The sequence below is a fragment of the Zingiber officinale genome, chromosome 6B, assembly GCF_018446385.1.
Source record: "Zingiber officinale cultivar Zhangliang chromosome 6B, Zo_v1.1, whole genome shotgun sequence".
In the NCBI taxonomy this organism is placed as follows: Eukaryota; Viridiplantae; Streptophyta; class Magnoliopsida; order Zingiberales; family Zingiberaceae; genus Zingiber; species Zingiber officinale.
In genome coordinates this window covers 34,553,076-34,576,535 of record NC_055996.1, presented here as the reverse complement: position 1 = coordinate 34,576,535, position 23,460 = coordinate 34,553,076, and positions in this window count along the sequence as shown.

Sequence of the window (23,460 nt, the reverse complement as noted above, 5' to 3'; positions counted from 1 at the left end):
GGATGTACCTGCCTAACCGGTGAGACTAAGCTGTCGTTAACTATTAATTAGATAGATAAATTCATTACTAGTTCTTATTTTATTTTAGAAAAATAATAATGATATATATCACAACAGTAATTTTTTAAAGTATTAGACAGGTGATACATGAGTTAATTCTTTAGTTATAATTTTTAAAACAGAGAAGAAGGAAAAAATAAATAAATTGCAATAGGAATGGAGGGGTCGGTAGGGCAGGATCACCGCGGGTGAGGACATCCGCCAGCGTAATGATGGCAGGAATGCTGGGTGCCATTAGTGACACTGACAATTTCAGCCTGGGCCAAAAAGAGATGCTATTCAAGTGGGACCCACCGATCTAAGAGAGAAAATATATTTTTTACTGCAAAAATCAAGAGCTCGATTTCATTAACTTCTTTTGAAAAAAAAAATTTAAGTATTTTTATTGTTTTTAAAATACTTTTATTTTATTGTTGTTTACTTATATTATAATATATTAAATTAAATTAATTTATTTTTCATTAATTTAGAAAAATTATAATGCATAAAATATTATTATATTAATTTAATTAAAATTATTTAATTTGATTAAACTCTTTTTAATACTATTATAAACTTGTAGCAGGTATATAACTACAATTTTAAAAAAATTATAGTAAATTAAAAAAATAATTTAATTTAGTTAAAAATATAGTAGATGAAGTACCATTATATTAAAATATTTATCATCATCTTATTTAAAATTGTTTAAATTTATTCAAATTTATTTCCACTAAATCAAAATAAAAATTTCTAAAAACTATTTCAATTGCATTAGTTATGGTCGTCGCTTTAAAATAGTAGTAAACCAGTTATAGCTAAATTAGAACCATTTTAATTAAGTTTTGAATACTTTTAACAAATTACAAAAAGGATAATTTTGACGGAACAATAATTTATGCGTTGTAATTGGAGCTCAAGCAACGGTGAGACCTCCAACGAATAAACAAAGAATTTAGTATTTAAGTCTAAGTCCTGATATATTACAAGAGATTTTTCCTTAATAAAAAAGTCAGCTTACAAGTATTGGTCAACTTCATGAGCTTCCATGAATACTTTATAATTTAACCAGATCATTGGTAGGAAAGAATACATAGTATCAATTTTAAAAAAATTATTAAATTAGAGTAATTTTACTTTATATTATAATAATTTTGACTATAGCGATTAATCTCGTCCAAGGAAGCTAAGTAGATAGGCGGCCAGTGAGGTAGCAAGAATGTTGACGAAGGAAAGTTTTCGAGCTGAGAGCTGTGAACCTAGAGCTGGGAGTTTCAAACTTACGCATACCACAGTCAATGAGAACGCTAGAGCGAGAACTACCGATAGAGTCTCTGGAGCAAATACTCTAACGCTGAAATCAGAACGGTAGCCGAGCAAAATAGAGAAAATGAACAGAATAATAGTAGATGTGGATGCGTGGGTGTGTTTATGTCTCTAGCCAATGGAGAGGATCCCTTTTTTATACTATATCTCATAACTTCTGAAATAATAAGGCGTTAGAGAATGTCAAGTGTTGTCAGGTAGTAGAGAATGTATAACAGTCTCTATCTAGATAGAAGAAAGTTTCATTATTTGTATATGTATATTTTCTGGTAAGTAGTTATTATCTAACAAATTGTTGTGATTTTCTAGTAATGTTGTATGATAAAGAGAGTCCGATCAACCTGGAGCCGACCAGGTTTAAGCTGAGAACCATGCCCGTGTGAAGAGTGGGGAGCTGCCCCCAGGGCGTAGCGTAGATAGTGGGCACATGACATTTCTGGAGTAATGGTCAAGAAGTCGATGCATAGAAACTAACGACCTAAGGTTTATCCCACCATGCATCTAACGTCTGTGTACCTGCATTTATCTTCCTCTATATCCATGGGGCCAACACTAAAGGGGTCATTAAGGTAGCAAATTTACCTTTGTGAAGAGTGTGGAGTTGAGCCCTATAAGTCCAACCAGCTAGCTATGTGGTCACCCGGGTTTATGCTGGAAGCTCTGTTCATTAGGAGTGAGGAGCTGAGTCTCGTAGATCCAGCTGGTTCTGTGACCACCCGAGTTTATGTTGAAAGCCCTGTTCATAAGGAGTGAGGAGCTGAGTCTCGTAAGCCCGATTGGCTTTATGGTCGTTCAGGTTTATGCTGGAAGTCATGCCCATGAGAAGCGAGGAACTCAGTCCCAGAGATCCGACTAGCTCTAGGGTCAGTCGGGTTTATGTTGGGAGTCATGCCCATGAGAAGTGAGGAGCTGAGTCCAATAGGCCCGACCAACTCTATGACCGCCCAAGTTTATGCTGAAAGTCATGACCATGCGAAGTGGGGAACTAAGCCCCAGAGATCCGATTAGCTTTAGGGCTGGTCAGGTTTATGTTGGGAGTCATACCCATGAGAAGTGAGAAACTGAGTCTCGTAGGTCCAGCTGACTCTATGGTCACCCGAATTTATGTTAGGAGAAATGCCATGAAAAGTGGAGAACTGAGCCTTGTTTGTCCAACCTCACCTTACCTTTGGGGTCACTCACAACGTATTATATCACAAGTTTCCCATTCAAGTCTAATTGAAGAAGGTTCATGATTGACTGACTAAACCCAAGTCCTTCTGTCGTCCAATCATCTGATTGGCTAGCGACTCTAACCACTATCACTCAATGTTAATATTAATGTTATCTTAAGATGCCGCATGAGTGGCTTTATGTTAAATGAGCGGCGAGTTTAAGTAATTGGGGATGTGGGATGAATGTCGAGTGATGATACACGCGGCGTGTTGAACGAATAGCGGTTTGTAAGGAATGTAGAGTGGCGATATGTGAGTGTCAGACCATCAGCGATTTGTGAAGGGTGCCTAGTGGCGATTTATAAGAAATGTCAAGTAAGCGATGATTTATTAGTGCCAAGCGAGTGGCGATTTGTTGATTAGTGTGGATTGACTGTGAGACATACCCATGTGAGTTGCTATTGGGAGTCATGCCCAAGTGAGATTCTGGGAGCCATGACCATGTGAATCGCTAGGAGCCTTGCCCAAGCAAGGTGATGGGTGTCACGCCTCGAGAGTAAAATTGTCCGCTGAAAATCGGACAACACCTCCCTTGTAGCAATGACAAATGAATTATGTATACAAGGTTACAAGCTCACATAAGAAATAATCAATAGTCCACACAGTGAGAACATACACAACCACGCAATTATATACTCAGCCCACATGGCTGGAACAAAAAGAACATAACCACGTAGTTATATAGGCAACTCACACGGTTGAAACGTAAAGAATACAACGGAAGAAAATAAAACTACACAGCCTACACGGCTGGTACAAATACAAACTACGTAAATAAAACACTGACTGCATGCCGACATGACTTACACAACAATACAAACTCAAAACAAATAAATGGGCCACAAAGTTCAAAACCATAAAAAAACCAACATAATACAATACCAAGACCAAATACAGAGTATTGATAGCGTAATACCAAATAGCATGGAAAGCCAATCTCAGATGAGACGTGAGACTGACAGCCAAGATCCTCCAAACAACTCCTTAGACCTCTACCTGCTACCTGGCGAAAGAAAACCAGTACAAGGGGTGGTGAGTGTGGATCACTCAGCCGTTAATAAGAATATGGTAGTACATGGACAAAAGTGTAAGGCGATCAAAGATATACAGTCTCAGTAGGGAAATAAGAGTATGATCATATATGACATGATAAACATACATACTGTTGGATCGCGGTGGTCGACTAGAAGGGGGGTTGAATAGCCTGAAAAATTAAATGCAAAACCTTTCTCAAACTTTCTTAGACTAACACTTGCATAAATTAGCTAAGCAGAAATTAACAAAAAGAAGAGGCACCGGATTTAATTTGGTTACAACCGGGAAGGTTATTAATCCAAGGAAGATGATCGCACTAAAAACTCCTTTAGGCGGAGAAGCCTCTTATAATGATGAAGCGCAGAAATAAAGAAGCTAACTAGAAATTGAGCGTACAAGAGTTGGAAGTGAATTGCTTGAGTTGATTGAAAGCTTCAGGACCAAGGTTGTATTTATAGCCTTGGTCGGGGAGCCCTGGGGGGATTAAACTTTATCCCTCAACGTTCAGATCGTGATTGACACGATCTGGTCAAAAAGTCAACTCTAGGCGCCCCGGAGGGATCCGGGCACCCCGGACAGTTCCTGGAGCCCCGGTTGGGAAAGTCAATCCCGTTGACTTTTTTCAGCGGGGGTCTTCTGCTCCGACTCCATTCGTCTCAGACCGAGTTTTCCACTTGCTTGGGTGATCTCTGCTATCCGGAACAGGGCTCACCCAAATCCAACTTCCGATCTTCTCGAGCAAGCTTCCGCTCCGGCTTCTGGTCCCTCGGAATCGCCGCGTGCTTCCTTCTCGTCCGCCAGCGTACTCATCTGCAGTCTTCGTCCCTCGGTCGCACCCCGTGCCAACCTTCTCGCTAGCTGCGTCTCTTGCTCCTTGAGCAGTCTTCCGCTCCGATTTCTCGCCCCTCGGAACCACCGCACGCTTCCTTCTCATCCGCTGGTGTACTCTTCCGCAGCGCCTCTTCCCTCGGACGCACCGCGTGCCATCCTTCTCGCTAGCTGCGTCTTCCACTCGCCTACCTGTACTCCTAAGCTCCTGCACACTTAGACACAAGGTTAAAAATACACAGGACCTAACTTAACTTGTTGTTCACACCAAAACAACCTTGGGGTTCCAACAATCTCCCCCTTTTTGATGTGAGCAACCTAAGTTAAGCTAGGGTAAAAATAGACATAATAATAAACTAACTAATTTTGCAAAGAGGTACAAAATGATAAAAAAAAATTGTCTACCTCTCCCTAGACTTATACTTTTCCTTTTTCCTTCTCCCCCTTTGATCACATAAAAGAATAGGGTTCCGAAAAAAAATTTGAGGGTTAAAAAAAATTTCTAACTTTTTAAAAAAATTCTAAGTTGAATAAACTCTAAGTTAGAGAATTTTTAATAATTTTCAGCAAAAAATATTCTAAGTTAAATAATTTCTAAGTAAAATTTTTAGGTAAGTAAAATTTTTTTAAAAAAAATCTTGACTTAGGAAATTTTACAAAAATATTTTTGAAAATTTTTCTAAGTGACGATTTTAAGCAGAAATTTCTAATTTAAAAAAAAAACTTTTAACCTTTAAGTTTTACGCAAAAAAATCTTAAGTAAAAAAAAATGTAAAGATTTTTTTTGAAAATGTTTAAAAACTTTTCAAAGCATTATTCAATTTTCATCTTAATGCTTTTATCAGAAAGTTAATTAAACATTTTATTTCAATAATTTGGCTTCCAGGTCGTGGCGAGGCACTAGGCCTTCTTGGTTATTGGAGCAACAACCACTTCATTAGACAAAGCCTCATAAAGAAATTTTAATGCCTAATTTTCTTGCTGAAAGCTCTAAATCTAATTAGTTCAAGTTCAAGTCAGACAAGACTTTGGAACCCAATATAGGTTCCAGCCTACTTAATTGGCTAGGAATTTCTTAGGGACATTTTTCTTTGAAATATTTCTAATCTGTCCCTTATGATATCGAAAATACCAATTTAAATTGTTGTATTTTCTAAAATATATTTTATTTGAACATGCATGATTTTTTAGACTATCTATTTGCATTTTCAAATTATTATTTTTCTGATTTCAATTTTTCATTTTCTAGTTTTGATTTGTCTAAATCTTCTAGAGGGCAAGATTTAGCTAGTATTACTTTTAAAATTTTATTTTCTCTTTCTAATTTGCAGCAATCTTTTGTTAATAATTTAATGAATTTAAAAAGTTTATCGGAAGGAAGAGATCGTACCTGACTTACCTTATCGATCTCGTTATCCGTGTCTTTCCCTGAACTGCTGCTATTTTCTGACGTGGCTCCCTCTTCATTGATGCTCTCGATGCTCATTTCGGAAGAGCTTGACTCGCAGTCGTCGTCTTGATGACTCGCCATTAATGCAAGTCCAGAGAATGCCTTGACTTCCGATTCGGACAACGTATCGTCCCACGTCGCCTTTAGGGCCTTGCGCTTTTGGAAAGGCTTCTTACATTTATCCTTGTTCTTGTTCTTTAACTTGGGGTAGTTGTCCTTGACGTGCCCTTCTTCGTCGCAGTGGTAGCAGCGGATGGTCCTTTTCTTAGTTTGGTGCAGTTCCGATATAGTATGAGCGGAGCAGTCTCATGCCAGTATATCGAATTCTCGGGTAATGAGAATGAAATTCTTTATCTTCGTGGGAGATTATGTGTGTTTCCGAGTCATTTCTTATCCGGGAGGAGTTACTGCAGGAAACACATCGATCTGGATTTGCAATACATCCGGGTGACGCCTGATGTAGAGAGACTTAGAGCATTCCTATTGGTCGAACGACATGAAAAAGGGCATCACAGATTTAGTTGCTTGAGGTCTAGCATGTCAGCAAAAGAAGGCTGAACATCAGAGGTTAGTAGGAGTGTCTCCGTTGATTTGGATATTAGAACGGAGTTGGGAGCATGTTTTGATGGACTTTGATGTGTGATTACCCAGGACACGGAGTGGATATGATGGTTTGGGCAATCATTGTTGAGTAATGACTTGCTTCCTAGTTATGGATTTATAGGACGGATTCTTTGGATTGAGTAGCAGGATTTTACTCTAAAGGGATTACCGGACCAGATGATGTATTTTTGAGTATTGTTTTGGATGGAGATTAGTGATTTCAAATCATGGTTTTGATTGTGATTACAACAGACTTTGGATTAGGAGTTTTGCTTTAGTATGGATTTTTACCCTCAGATTGATGGATAGTTTGAGCGCCCTATATAGATGTTGGAGGATTTGATGATAGTGGATTTTGGATTTCAGAGGTAATTGATTTATCCGCAGTGGGTTAGATAGTAGTGTGGAAGTAGCGGAAGCAGGATGAGGTCATAACCCACAGAGTCACCCCTTGCGGTAGGAGATTTGATCATGATATATGGTTGGAGTAGTATATGAGTATGTTGTTTAGTTGTTACCCTTGGATGAGGATCCCTGAGTTGACCAATAAATTTGGGAACCAAATTTTTATTAGTGGGGGAGAATGTAAGATACCGCAAAATTAAATAATAAATGTTATTGGACGAAAAATCTTATTGGATTTCTCAGGAATTTTTAGAAATTTTTTGAGAATTTTTCGGAGCTCGTACGATGAGTTTTAAGGGGGCGAATTAAGGGATTCGAATAAAGCCTATTTGGGAAACTCATTTCAGTGAGGAAATGTTTTATTTATAAATTCATTTTCTTTTTTTTTTCTTTTCTCCCCAAATCGCCGATTCCCGACCTTTTTTCCCAGACTCATCTCTCCCGAAACCCCCTTCCCTCTCCGGCGATTCCTCCTCGCTCGATCGCCGACCGCCGCGAGCCCACCGCCGACAACAATCTCCTCCAGCGTGTCTCGGCCGAGTCTCCCTCTCCCTCGGGATTCCCCTTCCTCTCTCGCGTGAACGCCTGACGCCGACGGTGCGCGTTCTCCATCGCGATCGTAGCCTCGCAGAGTCGCCTGAGGAAGAGCCGCTGGATATCGAAGGGTACCGACCATCTCCGGCTGAGAAGGCGTTCTGGTGGCTGTCTTCTACGGGCGATCGTTAGTGATCCAGAGGCTAGGGCATGCGGGGTCCTCGACTTGCATCATCTTCGATCGATCGAATTCCTTTGTTCTTCCTCTTGGATCTGCCCAGAGGAAGGCTACTTGTGCCATCACACGTTGGGATAGATCGGGCAACACCGGCTGTAGGTGATGATTGAGGTAAGCATCGACGGGAAAGATCTCGTGGATTCAAAGATTTTGGTTTATAGGGTTCCAATGTAATGTTTCTCTTGTTTTGGATTAGGGGAAGGCATAGGAACAACTTGATGGATTTCCTTTGCCCGATCATTGTCCTCTGCATTCTTACGGCTGAGTAGGGTTTCGGATGAAGAGATGGAGGGCTATTGAGGTGAGTGTTGTCCTGTTGTGTTAGGGTTTCAGTAATTCATTGCTGTACAATTGATTCTAGACAGATTTTGGAAGGATTGATGTATGGATGCTTCTTTGGGTAGCTGTCAGCGAGGATTCTTGTTGGCTGTGAGCCCTTGATTATGGTCATACCTCAAGGTAAGTGTTCTACAGTGAGGTATTTTAGTTCTTATCAGTAGTGTGTTATGCAATTGGGTTTTTCTATGGGTTGTGGGGTTTTGTATTGCTTAGATTATGAGTGGTGTGATGTGGTTGGATTAATCGAGGTGGATGAACTATGTAGGATTGATTCTTGATGTTAGTTGTTGGTACATAGCTTAAATGATGGTGATAAATGGATTAAATGATTAGAATTAGGAATTTGGTTGAGATGTGTTGATTTGGAGGAGTTTTGGAGATGTATCATGTTTAACCTAATCTAAGTAGGTTGTATTATGATTAGGGTTTGTTGGGGGATTAATCCATAATCATATTTGATTAGATTTGTTCTAATTAGGTGGGGAAGTTGTTTAGTTAATTACTTTCTATGTAATTAGCTAAATATACGATGTGATCGCAGGACTTGGATTCGGGACGAGCGTCTCGACGTGGGATTTCCGGACACGATCTACGTATTAAGGCGGGTATTTCTTCCTTGGCTCTATGTAGATTTTTATTGAGCTTAGTGCATGGTTTTATGTGGTGGATTAGGCTGCTTTTCCTTATATCGTATTTGTTGGTTGCCTTCCTACTTGATACTTTTGCTTGCGCTTAGAGATGATCTAGTTATATCATATACAGTCTCAACTTTTGATATCTACTCTGCTGTGATTATGCGTGTAGAGTATGTATTGTAGGGATTGTCGAGTTCTTGGACTTACTATGCTGATTTTGCATATGATGTGGATTGTACGTAGCTTGGTATGTGTTTTAGGAGTCATCATATTGACCGTACATTTGCATGTTGTATGTACACACGTGTTTGGTTATGTACTTTTGCAGGAGTTGTGTTGATTGTATGTTTGTGGTTTATTCACATGTCTGATGTGTTTATTATTGGAGGATACATGTTAATTGTACTTATGTTCTGTGCATATGTGTCCAGTGGGATTATTGGAGATTTTTGGTTGATTATACGTGTGTAGTTGTGTACATGTGTTTGGTGGGATGTGTGGATTTATCATGACGATTATATTCATGTTGTGGAGTGCTTATGTGGTTTGGAGGTTGCATAGATGATGACAGTATTGATATCATGATTATATATATATCATGTTCATCATTCATTGCATCTGACGATTATTGTCTCCTTTGTGGTTGAGAGGATCATTAGTCTTTTATAGCTGTCCATTCGACCACTGATGGAGAGTGGTAGCTGAGGAGTGGAGCTATGTCATGTCTTGTCGCGCTTACTCAGCTGCTCGGTGTTTTTACTCTGTCAGCCTCGACCACTTTAGAATAGTGGATCTTTAGGGTACAGTAGTTAGGGGGCTTGAGTTGTGAGTGGTCAGAGACCCTTAGCTATGTAGTTAGATAACTACATAGTATACTGTCGCCTCAGTCGCTTTATAGTGGTTACGTGCGTGAGGCTTGTACGGTTTGTCACGGACCCAAGCCTCTCGGCCATACTGGGGTCGTGGTGTTTGGAGAGGGGGTGGGGGTGACCATGGAGCATGCATGCACTTTTGCATATGATGCGCGGTCATCTGGGGGGATATATTTGCATACATGCCTAGTAGATACTAGTCGCATGTGATTGTGATTTGTTGCATTTGTTTGCGATATGATTGTTGCATATGGTTGTCATGCTGCATACATGTCATTTATTTTACATGTATTTGTAGTAGTATTTATATTGCACAAGTGTCACGAGTAGGTCTGTTGTAGATCTGGTGAGTTTACTGAACATTGTATCAGGTGTCGATTCCATATTGGGTATGTATCTATCATTATGTCGGTTGTGGTTTGTACAGTATGTATGTCAGGTTAGTAGGTCTGATATGTTCAGATGCATTGATTATGATAATAAGATCATGTTCTTTGATTCCCTACTGAGACTGTATACCTTTGATCTCTATGTTTATTTATAGACCATGCACTATCCTTTCTATTACCCGCTGAGTTACCTATACTCACCGCCGCATGTATATCTTTATGTTTTCAGGTAGATGGTTGGAGTGCCGCTCGGAGTATCCTGTCTGCCGGGTCCTACGTCACATCTGATGATCGTTTCGGGTTTTGTATATCTTTTATTTGTATTTGGTGATTGTTGTATTTGGTGTGTTATTGTATTTGTTGTTATGGTTGTTGTATAAAGCCTAGTCGGCTAGCAGTGTGTTGATTTGTTTTGTATGGACTTTCGTTATCATTTTTCCGCTGTGTTGGTTTAATACAGCCGAGTGGGCTTTCTATTGTATATATATAACTGCGTGGTTGTGTTTTATTCTTGTTTTAGCTGAGTGGGCTGATTTTATAACTGCGTAGTTGTGTATATATTCCAGCCGCATGTGGCTGATGTATTTTGTATGTATTTATGCTTTAGATTGTCATCGGTACAGGGGAGGTGCTGTCGAAATTTTTCGGTAGGGACTCCTTTGGGGGCGTGACATCCTTAGACAAAGTCTCATAGAGAAATTCATTGTTTAATTTTCTCACTGAAAGTGCTAATTTTTTATTAATATTTAGACTAAGCAAGATTTATGAATCCAATAGAGGTTCCAGCCTACTGGATTGATTAAAAATTTCTTAGGGACATATTTTCTAAAGATATTCCTAATTTGTCCCTGGTGATATCTATAATACCAATTCAAATTTTTAAATTTTCTAAAATTAGATGAGCATGCATGGTTTTTCAAATTATCTATTTGAATGTTCAGTTCTTTATTTTCTAATTTCAAATTCTCATTTTCTAATTTTGATTTGTCTGATTCTTCTAAGGGACAGGACTTAGCTAAAATTACTTTTAAATTTTTATTTTCATTTTCTAATTTGCATCAATCTTTTGTTAAAAGTATAATGAACTTAAACATTTTGTCGGGAGAAAGAGATCGTACCTGACTTACCTTGTCGATCTCATTGTCCGTTTCTCTCCCTGAACTGCTGCTTGCTTCCAACGTGGCTCCCCCTTCATCGATGCTCTCGATGCTCATTTTGGAAGAGTTTGACTCGCAGTCGTCGTCTTGATGACTTGCCATTAGCGTAAGTCCGAAGAATGCCTCGACTTCCGACTCCGACGACGTATCGTCCCACGTCGCTTTTAGGGCCTTTCGTTTTTGGATAGGCTTCTTACCCTTCTCCTTGTCCTTGTTCTTCAGCTTGGGGCAGTTAATCTTGACGTGCCCTTCTTCATCACAGTGGTAGCAGCGGATCGTCCTTTTCTTCTTCCCCTGCGGATGGTTAGTAGATCTGGATTTACAAAGTTTCTTGAATCTTCTTACCATCATTACCATTTCCTCGTCGTCAAGAGAAGATTCCGACTCTGGTTCATCTCTCGAAGCTTTGAGGGCGACGTTGTTCTTGGGCTCATTCATTCCTACACATCTTGACTCATGCACTTCAAATGTTGAAAAGAATTCTTCTAACGAAATTTTTTCTAAATCTTTAGAAATGTAAAAGGCATCTACTAATGATGCCCATTTGGTATTTCTAGGAAAGGAGTTCAGTGCGTACCTGAGCGAATCTCGGTTACTTACCTTTTCTCCGAGATTCAAAAGCCCGGTAATGATTTCTTTTATTCTCGAGTGCAGATACACAACTGTCTCGTCTTCCCCAAGTCGCAGGCTGGTGAGCTGATTGCGAAGCAGATCTCGTCTAGCGAGCTTGGCTTCAAACGTCCCTTCGTGCAGCTCGAGGAACTTCTCCCAAAGTTCCTTTGCCGAGTCGTAGTTCCTGATCCTGTTGACTTCTTGAGGCGGAAGAACACTTAGCAAATGATATTCTGCTTTGCCATTCGCCAAGAAGTCGGCCTGCTCCTTTTTTGTCCAATTGTTTTTCTCCTTACCTTCCGGTGCTGTAAAACCAAATTCCATTGTAAGCATTAATTCAAAATCGGTGGTAAAGAATACCTGCATCAGCTTTTTCCAAGTGGCGAAATCCCCTTCGAATTTTGGTGGGTGGATGCTTGGTCCGACCATCTCGTTAATCCCTTAGGATCAAGTCATACTCCTATAAGTCTACTTGACTTACTAGGCTTCATGCTTTGAGTTCACTCCTCCAAGACTTCCCATTACCTAGGATTATCTTCCCCTAGAGTTTTCCACTATTTAGTTTCACTCACTAGGATTTTCACCACCTACGTTCAGTCACTAGGGCCTAACATCACTCACTAGGGATTCTATTGCCTGACTTCACTCATCAGGACTTCCCCTTGCCTAACCTCTTGTTAGGACTTTTCCTTGCTAGTCATCTAGTCCTGACTAGACTTCTCTCTTCCAAACATCAAGTCCTGTTTGGATCAACCCTTAGTCACTATTTGAGTGCATATTATATATTTGATTGTCTTAAACTCATTTACTGAATGCCCATAATATAATTCATAGTATGAGAGAATTTATAATTGGATCATAACTAGTGATTATCTCTACATGTGAAATTATGAATATATTGAAATTTTCGTAGTCGTCGAATTGATGTATTTGGACATTATCAATTTTGTAAGACTAGCACGGGTTATACTCCTTGGTTCGACCAAGCAGCTATTTTCTCACTGGCTGGAGATATTGGGATGTCAAGAGTTAAACGTGGATGTTGGTTATGATAATTAGTTCATTGGAATGACTCACTGTTGTTGGGATTGCAAGATTGCAAACATAGTCCCACATTGAAAACACATGGGAAAGATTATGAGTTTATAAGAGAAAAGATATCTCTATTAGGATGAGGCTTTTTAGGGAGAGCCCAAGAGTAAAACCATGAGGGCTTAGGTCTAAAGTGGACAATATCATACCATTGTGGAATATCTAAATTCTTTTCAATTCTACAATTGGTATCAGAGCCCGAACTGCCAGAAGGTTTAACCGCCAACTGTGCACAAGAGCTATGGTCTGATTGAGCCATGCGGGTATAATATTGACCTCGAACAAAGAAAGTGGGGCTCCTATGTTCGGATTAAGAGGACTAGCCACCACGCAGGAAGTCCTAGTTGCAGCTAGGCAAGGAAGTCCTAGTAGGTTAGGTGGACCAAGGGGCAGGAAGACATGGTGGGTCAAGGATCAGACGTGGGAAGCTTGTGGTCCTTTGTTTGAGGGGGGATCATTGGGGTTGCAAGGTTACAAACATAGTCCCACATTGAAAATACATGGGAAAGATCATGTGTTTATAAGAGAAAAGATATCTCCATTGGGATGAGGCCTTTTGGGGAGAGCCCAAGAGCAAAACCATGAGGGCTTAGGCCCAAAGTGGACAATATCATACCATTGTAGAGATATCTAAATTCTTTTCGATCCTACAACTGTAAGACTTTATATGGTTTTCTACATATATATAGATATGTCTGTGAAGTTCTTATTGCAGCACGAGTGTAAGTTTCCTTCGACTTAAGGTATACAAGTCATCTTGGTCATAGAGACTTATACTTTGACATCTTAAGCAAGCATCTCATTGAGGTGTGAAATTGGGATGATTGGGTAATTGGGTATAAGTTGAAGTGCCCGAAGATGTTTGGATAGCCTACAGAGGATTCACCACTCCTTGTGAGGAGACATATACCCTATGGTCACTCGTTAGGATTATTACTCAAAGTCTTTGGCCAAAACATCACATGTTAAGAGTGTGAGACTCTTGTACACATGTATAAGATTTGAATTCATAGAACGAGGAAGTATTACTTGGGTTAGGTGTGACATAGTCAGTCTAGCGGGGACAAGACACATAGACCATGTCCTGAACCAAGTGGATATAAGATGAGTGAAAGGAATGAGGTACAACTCACTATAGCTATTGAAGGGTTTAGAATTAATTTTAAGATCAACTATGATTTTCTGACTAATTGGGGATCATGATGTACTACTAGGTACCACTCATGATCATTCTATAATTAAGTAGTTAATTATGGACGACCAAGATAAATCGGGAACCTATAGAGTCACACGCACTAACGAGTCTTTAAAAGACGTAAAATAAGTTAAAGAATATGATTCTTAGATCAAGAGATAAATGTTTGGTTGGACCATACATAAGATAAATATGGAAATATTTATCACAATAGAAGTGCGGATGAGCTGCATCTCTTATGGAAGAGTTGAACCATATTTGGTTTAATCATGAATTAGTCATGAATCAACTTGGTTTAGTTGTGAACCAAACCAAGCGGTTAATGGACTAATTTTTAGTTAAGGGATAATGAGTTAGATTTGGGCTTTCTAATCCAAGTCATTAATGAGGGTTATATATTGATATGGTTGAGAGAAAATTATACACATGAGATCATTAATTGGCTTGTAAGGTTTTTGGAAAACCTTAACCCAATTTCTCTTCTCCTCTCCCTCTCCTCTCTCTCTTTACTGCCGCCAACAAGGGGAAGCCCTACCCCTTGTTGTCGTGACCAACACAAGGAAGAAATCTCTTCCTTGTGTGCTTCTCTTCCTCTTCCTCTTGATCCCTCTTCTTCGCTCGTGGCTAGTAACTTCCGAAGAAGAGGCTTGTACTCAAGGAGTTGTCTTGAGGAGCTCGGCGTGAATATGAATAGAGGCGAGGTTTGACAACATCGCTATGGTTGATGCCCTTCTCGTTACAGGTCATCCGTAAGGTACACCTAGCGTAAATTTCCTTTCCGTAAAAATTTAATTATGTGATCATGTTTGGCATGTTGTATCCTTGTATGCGTGTGATGCGTGTGATGTAATAATTTAGAAATTATTATTGTTTTATTTTCCATTGCACATGTCTACTAAACGTGTTTTAGCATACACCGCATCAGGCATATCCCAACAGTGGTATCAGAACCTGATCGTGCTTCGACATGCTTGTAAAATTATTTAACGGTTCGTAATTTATGTTGTAATTAATTTTGGATTTTTTCTAGAATTATTAATATTTTTCTATTTTTTGGAAAGTTTTCTAAATTGTTAGGAAATTCTATTTTTTAAAAAGTTTCTGATATAATTTCAGAAAATTAAATTTAGAAATATTCTGTTAATTCAAAATTTATCATTTTTGAAATTTTAAGAAATATTCTATTTTAGAAAATTTCCTAATTTGTTAGGTAATACCAAATATGGAAAGATTCTGATTTTTTTAAAAAAAATTATGATATGAGATATTCTAAATTAAATTATAGAATTAAACTTTTCAGATTTTTTTGGATTTATTAAAATATTCTATTTTTGGAAAATTTCCTAAATTGTTAGGAAATACTAAATTTAGAAAGATTTTAAAATCATAAAAAATCTAGATTTGAGATATTCTAAATTAAATTCTAGAATTAATATTTTCTAGAATTTTTGGATTTATTAAAATATTATATTTTTGGAAAGTTTCTTAAATTGTTAGGAAATACCAAATTTAGAAAGATTTTAAAAATCACAAAAAATATAAATTTTAATTATTCTGTAATAAATTAAGAAATATTAATTATTTATTTCCTAAATGGTTAGGAAATTAATTTGGAAATTTATTTATAAAATAATTAAAGATTTTTGATTGATAGAAAGATTCTATATTAGATATGTTAATTAAATTTAGAAATTGATTTCCTAATTTGATTAGATAAATCTTGATTTATTAAAATCAGATTTATAACATATTTTTATTTCCAAAATAGAATTATAATATATGTAAAATTATGCCATGAACATACCATATTATATGTCATGTAGATGCATTAATTATGACATGATTAGATTTTGTCATGCGTGTGATGTGATTAGATCTTACCTTATGTATGATGTGTCATGCCATGCCATAAGTGTAATGTGTCATGTCATCATTTAAGTTATGCGTGTGATGTGTCATGTCATCATTTATTTCATGCGTGTAATGTCATGTAGATAGAATTTTACATGATGTAGATGAGACCTAAATCTTTTACTCAATATTAAAAGCTACACCTTTCCGTTAATATGGTAAGAACTAGAGTTTAAGTTCTTGTTTGAGTTGTTGACCAAAGTCAAGCTCAACTAGAAATTAAACATGTTCAAACCATAGAGATGCAATCTCATGATTAACGGGTTGACTTTAAACTTGAAGCGTTGATTTATTGTGCCAAAGTCATGATCAATGTGGATAGAGGTGAAGTTGGGTGATGTGCATTTGATGCATACTTGTTAATGTGTTAACAACTCGATGTTTATGCGAAGATCAATAAGTTGCTAGCATAATGTGATGGTTGCATATAAGTGATATGCAATCGGTAAATATGTTATCTACCGCTATAACTAACAATGACTTGTTGGCCAAAGTCAAGGTTATTATTATCTATAGTGGATATCAATCCATTTGGAGAAAACCTACCATCTCCTGAATTTAAAATAAAGGTATTTGAATTTGATAAATAAGTGAACTTTTATGTAAATTGTTTACATACATAAAATCATGTCTCTTATACATTCTCGTTTTTGTATTTCTAGATTAATCATTTAATTATGACTTCTGTTAATCTGCGTTCGATTTTGGACTTGAACAAACTGACTGGGCCAAACTTCTTGGATTTGTTTCAAAATTTGAGAATTATTCTCAAAATTGAGAAGCTAGCTTATATCTTTGATCAGATTCTTCCCACCAGTCTTGATGCCGATGCAATTGCGGATGAACTGTTGGCCCTTTTAAAACATAAGGATGATTCTATACTTACTAGTTGCATCATGTTAGCCACTATGAATCTTGAATTAAAGAAACAGCATGAGCATTTGGATGCTTATGATATTGTCTATCATCTTCATGAGCTATTTGATGAGCAGGCTAGATCCAAAAGGTTCGAGGTCTCCAAGCTTCTCTTTTTCTCAAAGATGCAGGAGAGTTCGTCTACAGTACAATACGTATTAAAGATGAATGGCTACATAGAGTGTTTAACATCACTCGATTTTATGATGGATCATGAGTTAAGTATTGACTTAATTCTACATAGTTTACCGAAAAGTCATTCACAATTTGTGATGAACTATCGGATGAATAATTTGGAATCGACCATTCCCGAGATAATAAATATGCTCAAGACTGTGGAGCCTTCTATTATGGTTAACTAGAAAACTGTGATGTTAGTAGACTCCTCCAAGAAAGGTTCTAAGAGTAAGTCAAAACATCAGGCTAAAGATAGGAGAAAAAAGGCCAAGACAGTAGAACCGGCACAAAAGGGCCATGCCATTGTAGCAAGATGGGACACTAGTGAAGAAACTACAAGATCTATCATGAGTCCGTGAAGAAGAATAAGGCATCCGATGCCCCATCCTCTTCAGGTATTTTCGTTATTGATTGTCATTCTATTTCCTTAGACACTTGGATATTGGATACTGGGTGTGGCTCACATATATATAATGGCATACAGGGGCTAAAGAATAACAGAAGACTCATCAAGGAAGAAACAAGTCTGCGAGTTGGGAATGGAGCAAAAGTTGCTGTAGTCGCCATTGGAACATACTTATTAAAGCTTCCTAGTGGAATTATCTTAGAACTAGATAATTGTTATTTTGTTCCAGCATTAGTAAAGAACATTATTTCTATTTCTTGCTTAAATAGAAAAGGTTTCCATTTAACTTTTAGTAACAATTGTTGTTATATAACCTGAAATGGCATTCTTTATGGCACCGGAACTTTATGCAATGGTATCTATGCATTAGATATATCTAGTGGCGTACTCAATATCAAAAAGAACAATAAATGTGTCCGAATAGATAATCAATTAACCTCTTACTCCTGGTGTTGTCGCCTTGGCCATATAAGCAAGAAACGCATGTCCGAATTACAAAAGATTACAATTCTCAAAACATTTAAATTAGATACATTTGATACATGTAATTCATGTTTAAAAGGCAAGATGACAAAGTTACTTTTTCTCGAAAGGGTGAACGAGTTGATGAGTTACTTGGGCTCGTACATACTGATGTATGCGGACCAATGGCAACTCATGCATTAGGAGGTTATAGCTACTTCATTATTTTCATTGATGATCACTCTTGTTATGGGTATGTGTATCTAATGAAACACAAGTATGAAGCCATTGAAAAGTTTAGAGAATTCAGAAGTGAAGTAGAGAAACAACTTAGAAAAATATCAAGATACTTCGATCCGATCTGTGAATATTTAAGCCAAGAGTTTCTAGATTATCTAAGGGATAATGGTATATTGTCTCAATGGACTTAGCCTTATAAGCCACGACATAATGGTGTATCGGAAAGACATAATCGAACCTTGTTAGACATGGTTAGATCAACGATGGATCTTGCAGATCTTCCCAAGACCTTTTGGGGTTTTGCACTCATGACAGTTGTTTACTTGCTAAACAGAGTCCTAATGAAAGTAATCTCAACTACTCCATATGAGATATGGACTAGTAAGAAACCTCTCATATCTTATTTGAAGATATGAGGATGTCCTGCTTATGTGAAGAGGACTATATCAGACAAGTTGGACGTCAAGTCTGATAAGTGTTTATTTATTGGATACCATAAGGGAACTAAGGGTTACCATTTCTATCACCCATTGGAACAAAAAATGTGTTTCAAGGCATGCTACCTTCCTAGAGAAAGAATTTCTCTTACATGAAGCAAGTGGGAGTATGTCTGATGTAAAATACCGTAACAAAATAATAATCATAATAAGGTTTAATAGACGAATAACCTTAATGAAAATTTTAAGAATTTTCTGAAATTTATTCTGAGCTTGGATGATATATTTTGAGGGGATAGATCTATTAGGTTAGAGGAAGTTTGTTTGGAATATCCCTTAAGTGGGAGTTGATTAAATAATACACTTAAGGTTTAATTAATTAAACCTATGATATAAAAGGAAAAACCTAGGTTTTTGCCCTCATTTTCTCCCAGTCGCTGCTCCTTTCCCCTTGCACCCAAGCCCTCTTTCCTTCTTCCACCTCCCCACGCCAATTAACCATGCCACTCCGGTAATGACATAGCCACCGGCTGGGTAGGTGACGACCATCATCGATTCTCTTCCTCGCGTCTACTCTGCTCTCCACTCGAGCCACCATCGGCCAAGCTTTTTCTTTCCTTTCTCTGAGTCACCCTCTCTACATGGGACAACTTTCGACCAAGGGCAGAGAGTCGTACCCTAGCTTTGATCCACCACCACCGCTGCGAGGGTGTGCCGACCATCGTTGGAGCGATCGAGCTTTCCATCTCCTCTCCCGATTGTTGCAAGCCACAGTGTCGAGCCACTCCTCGCAATAGGTATGAGTCGACGATCCTCCTCTTATCTTCAGATCCCTGGTGTCGACCCTTTCCCTTGCGGATCTAGGTAGAGCATCGGCTACTGTCAACCGAGGAGTTTTTTCGGCAGATTGTCACTCGACTTACCTCCAGACGACTGCCATTAGTCCACTTCAAGCTGGTGACCCTCATGTATGAGCAGGGACACACTGTGGTGCCCTAGGTCTACCACCCACAACCTTCCTTCATCCCTTGCACTGGTGACAACCAGAATCTCCTCACCGTGTGCCATTATTCTTTTCCCTTATGCCAGATCTATACTCGGGGATGCGCCATATCTTTGCTCTGTATAGATTTGAGGTGTTTTAGGTTGGAGGACAACAACACCAATTTGCTTCGGCCATTATTTTTCTGACAGCCATCTCCTCAGATAGTGAATCAGCAGTGGAAGGAAATGGAATTGGGTAAGTTTTAGTGTTGATTCTTGATGGTTATTTGGTAGTTGATCGATGGATTAGATTAGTGGGGTTAATCAATAGTTAGGGTTAATAATCATATCGATTAGGGTTTTCCCTAGCTAGTTTTGGAGATTTTATTTAGCTATTTAATTCATAAGAACTTAGCTAAATAAAATACTTTGATGCATGACTCTGTTGAGACGACATCACGACGTGGAATCTATCTGATACTATCTTCGTTTTGAGGCAGGTACTCTTGACTTATTTCTTTTGATATTGTAATTTTGATATGTGTAATAGGTTATAGCTAGTAGTAATAGTTATGTTTATATCTGCCTTGGTATGTCACTACATGATACCCATAGTATGCCCATATTGTTATCTGTTATACATTTATGCTTATGCCCTCTTGATTCTTGTTGTGTGTACTTATGTTCATTGAAGTAGTGGCATACAATGCATTACCGGGTTTAGGTCTAGCTACTGGATATACTTGGCATGTGTACCTAGATTTATTACTTGACATGTGTACCTAGATTTATGATACCTAGATTATTATTATGGACTCGGTTTTCCTTTTGGTACATATTATATGGAGGTTGATATTTTCAGGAGTTACATGTTTTAGTGTCATGCATCATTTTGCATGATTGCATGCTGAGTGAATGTCGACTCCTTTATAGTTGAGCACATCGTCAGTTACATGGTCTGCACACACAACCACTCATGGGTTAATCGTACATCAGGCAAGGTGTGTGTAGTTTGCTCTGTCAGGGCTCCGCTGGTCACTCATAGGTAGTGGTGACTGCAGCGTGGTAGCGGACAGGAATCCCTCCTATTGACTATGACATAGGGAGATGAGAACTTAGGCTCCCCCACAATGTTTGGGGTAGGAGGATAGGTGTACTTTGACAATATTCTGTCCACTCGATCACTCAGGAGTAGTGATGGCAGAGTGCACAGTTGTCATAGTCCTACTCACTCGACCTCACCATCGTGTGTGAGGTGGCTGACTGGCGTTTGAGGTGATTATGTCATTTGCATCATATGCATGAATTACATTTATTGCTTGTGATTGCTGCAATTTGGATGCTGCATTTTTTGTGGTTGCATATGATTGACATGCATCTAGGAGACATTATGTATTTAGTTTATCAACCTTGCACCTGTTGGTATGGTTCACACTTTTATGTTCGGATAGGAGGTCCTGGTGAGTACAGTTTCTTCCATTGTTCAGTTTTTCATTACTTGTTTTGTTCAGGATACTGTACTGCGTGATTATTACTGATAGTTATATCTTACTATGCATGCCTGATTGATACCCGCTGAGTTCTTGAACTCACCCCGTTGATTTATTCTTATTTTAGGTTGAAGTCGTCAGGAGGTTCTAGTTGCTAGTCCTCACTCTGTGTCGAGATGGTTTTTTTTTTTCTATTTTCGGACTTTGGTTCCTTGTTATGTGATCTACAGACTTGTGATGTGTAGTTCTTGCACTCATGCATTTTATATTGAGTTTTGGTATGCTGCCCATGTTTTTCCGCTGCGATGGTTTTTCGTTGTGGGTTGCGCTTACCTCTTTATAGTGGAGTATGTTTTATATTAAATTGCGTGGAATGTTTACTTATTTATCATATATGTTTCCGACCGCGTTGACCGAGGATTTAGAAGCCCTAAGGGCTATGCATTTCAGGATTCAGATTGTCATCGATAAAGGGGAGATGCTGTCGGATTTTCATCTGGCAGGGACTCCTCTGGGGCATGACAATTTATTTGGTATCAGAGTCAAGTTTTGCGAGTTAAGCTGGGTATTTTTAGATTTATATAGATTTTCGTCGATTTTTATGTTTCAAAATTCCGAGGTATTCTTAGACGAGGTCATATTTGGGGACTTGGCGGCGATAGAACATCTCCAAATGGAAAATAGGTAAGATGATTAATTTTATAATTTTGGTACCCATAGTAATACCTGTGCAATAATTTAACAGATATGAAGTGATATACACGTGTTCCCGCGCCGAGACATGGTGCAAGACGACCACACAAAAGGGCGTTGGAATCCCTGACAACGGAGTCGCCAGAGCGGTATGCTGGGATCGAGCCTGTCGGTCAGGGACAGACTCCTCATGGTACTACGGGCACGTCGGACTCCTAGATTTCGATGGTTCCTTATTCAGAGGTACCCACCTCAACCGTACCTGTCAGACCCACCCTTATAGCATTTACTGTACCACCAGCAGTACCACCTTCGGCATATCCGGCACCTCCTCCAATCGTGCCTACTGTGTACTCGGCACCACCACCACCCGTGCCTGCTACTGCATACACAGCACCCACACCCACAGTACTAGTTGCTCCTTATCCGGTACCAGCACCTACAGTACCTCCAGTCGCTCCTACCTATATTTTGCCTGTAGTGCCACCAACGGTACCTACCTCGGCTTATGCAGCAGCACCAGGGGTACCTTCCCTAGCCTATACAGCAATGCCACCCATAGTATTAGCTCCAGTGGTTCCGCCAGTTCCCATGGCGATTCCTACTCACCCTACTGATATGATTGCGGCATGAGCTCAGATCCTAGCTTTGGCAGAGTCGTTGAAAAGCCGATTCACACTATTCTGCGGGGATACCGACCCGAGCATGGCTCAGTCTTGGATAGAGACTGTGGAGTGGACTTTCTTTTATATGGCTTGCTTCGAGTGGGAGAAAGTAGAGCTAGCTGCTTTCCATTTACGAGACGAGGCCGATATCTGGTGGAATACGCAACGCTCAATCATAGACGAGCAGCACATCACCTGGGCGAGATTTAGAGAGGCCTTTGAGAGTCAGTACTTTCCACGGTCATATTGGATGACACGCCATTAGGATTTTCTAAGTCTTCGGCAGAACAACCATATAGTGTCGGAATACAATGTTGAATTTTATCTGTTAGCTAGATTTTGTTCAGAGTTAGTTGCTGAGGACAGGTCACGTATGCTTCAGTTTGTCCAGGGACTAGATGGACATCTTCAAGTAAAGATTGCGGGTTTTGGTAATTCATCTTATAAAGAGGCATTGGATAGAGCCCTTATGATTGAGTCGGCTCAGTAGAGAGCGAATACAGACAAAAAAGGGGCAGACAGATTAGACTTCAGGACAAACCCAACAGCCACAGGCTACCGGACAACAACAGAGTGGTCACAATCGCTCGGGTCAGAGTGCTTCTGGGGCATCTGGCCGGTCTCAGAAGTCAGGGCAGTCTTCAACAGGATGTTTCTAGTCTTCTCAACAGAACCCAAAACAGCCCGCCAGTGACATTCACTACACCCGATGTGGGTCCAGAGATCACATCACATCAACCTACACCTTGTGACAATCAGCTTGCTATTATTGCAAACTGCCTGGGCACATGAGCCTAGGTTGTTAGCTGAAGGCTCAGCATGCGGCTTCCGGAGTCTCTGTTCAGGGAGGGCAGTTCAGTCAGACAGGGACTCAGCGAAGGGGGCAGAAAGCCTAATCTTTGCATCGCCAGTAGAGGACATCCCCTCCTGCAGTAGCTGCATATGTCATGCTCGGACAGGAGCACTCCAGTGGCCATACGGTATCACAGAATTCTATATCGGGACCTCAGTATTTGACACAGGGGTAGCATCAGTCGGAACCTCAGCCACTGGTGCAGTATCAGCTACAACCACAACCACTAGTCCAGTATCAGCTACAGCCACAGTCACTAGTTTA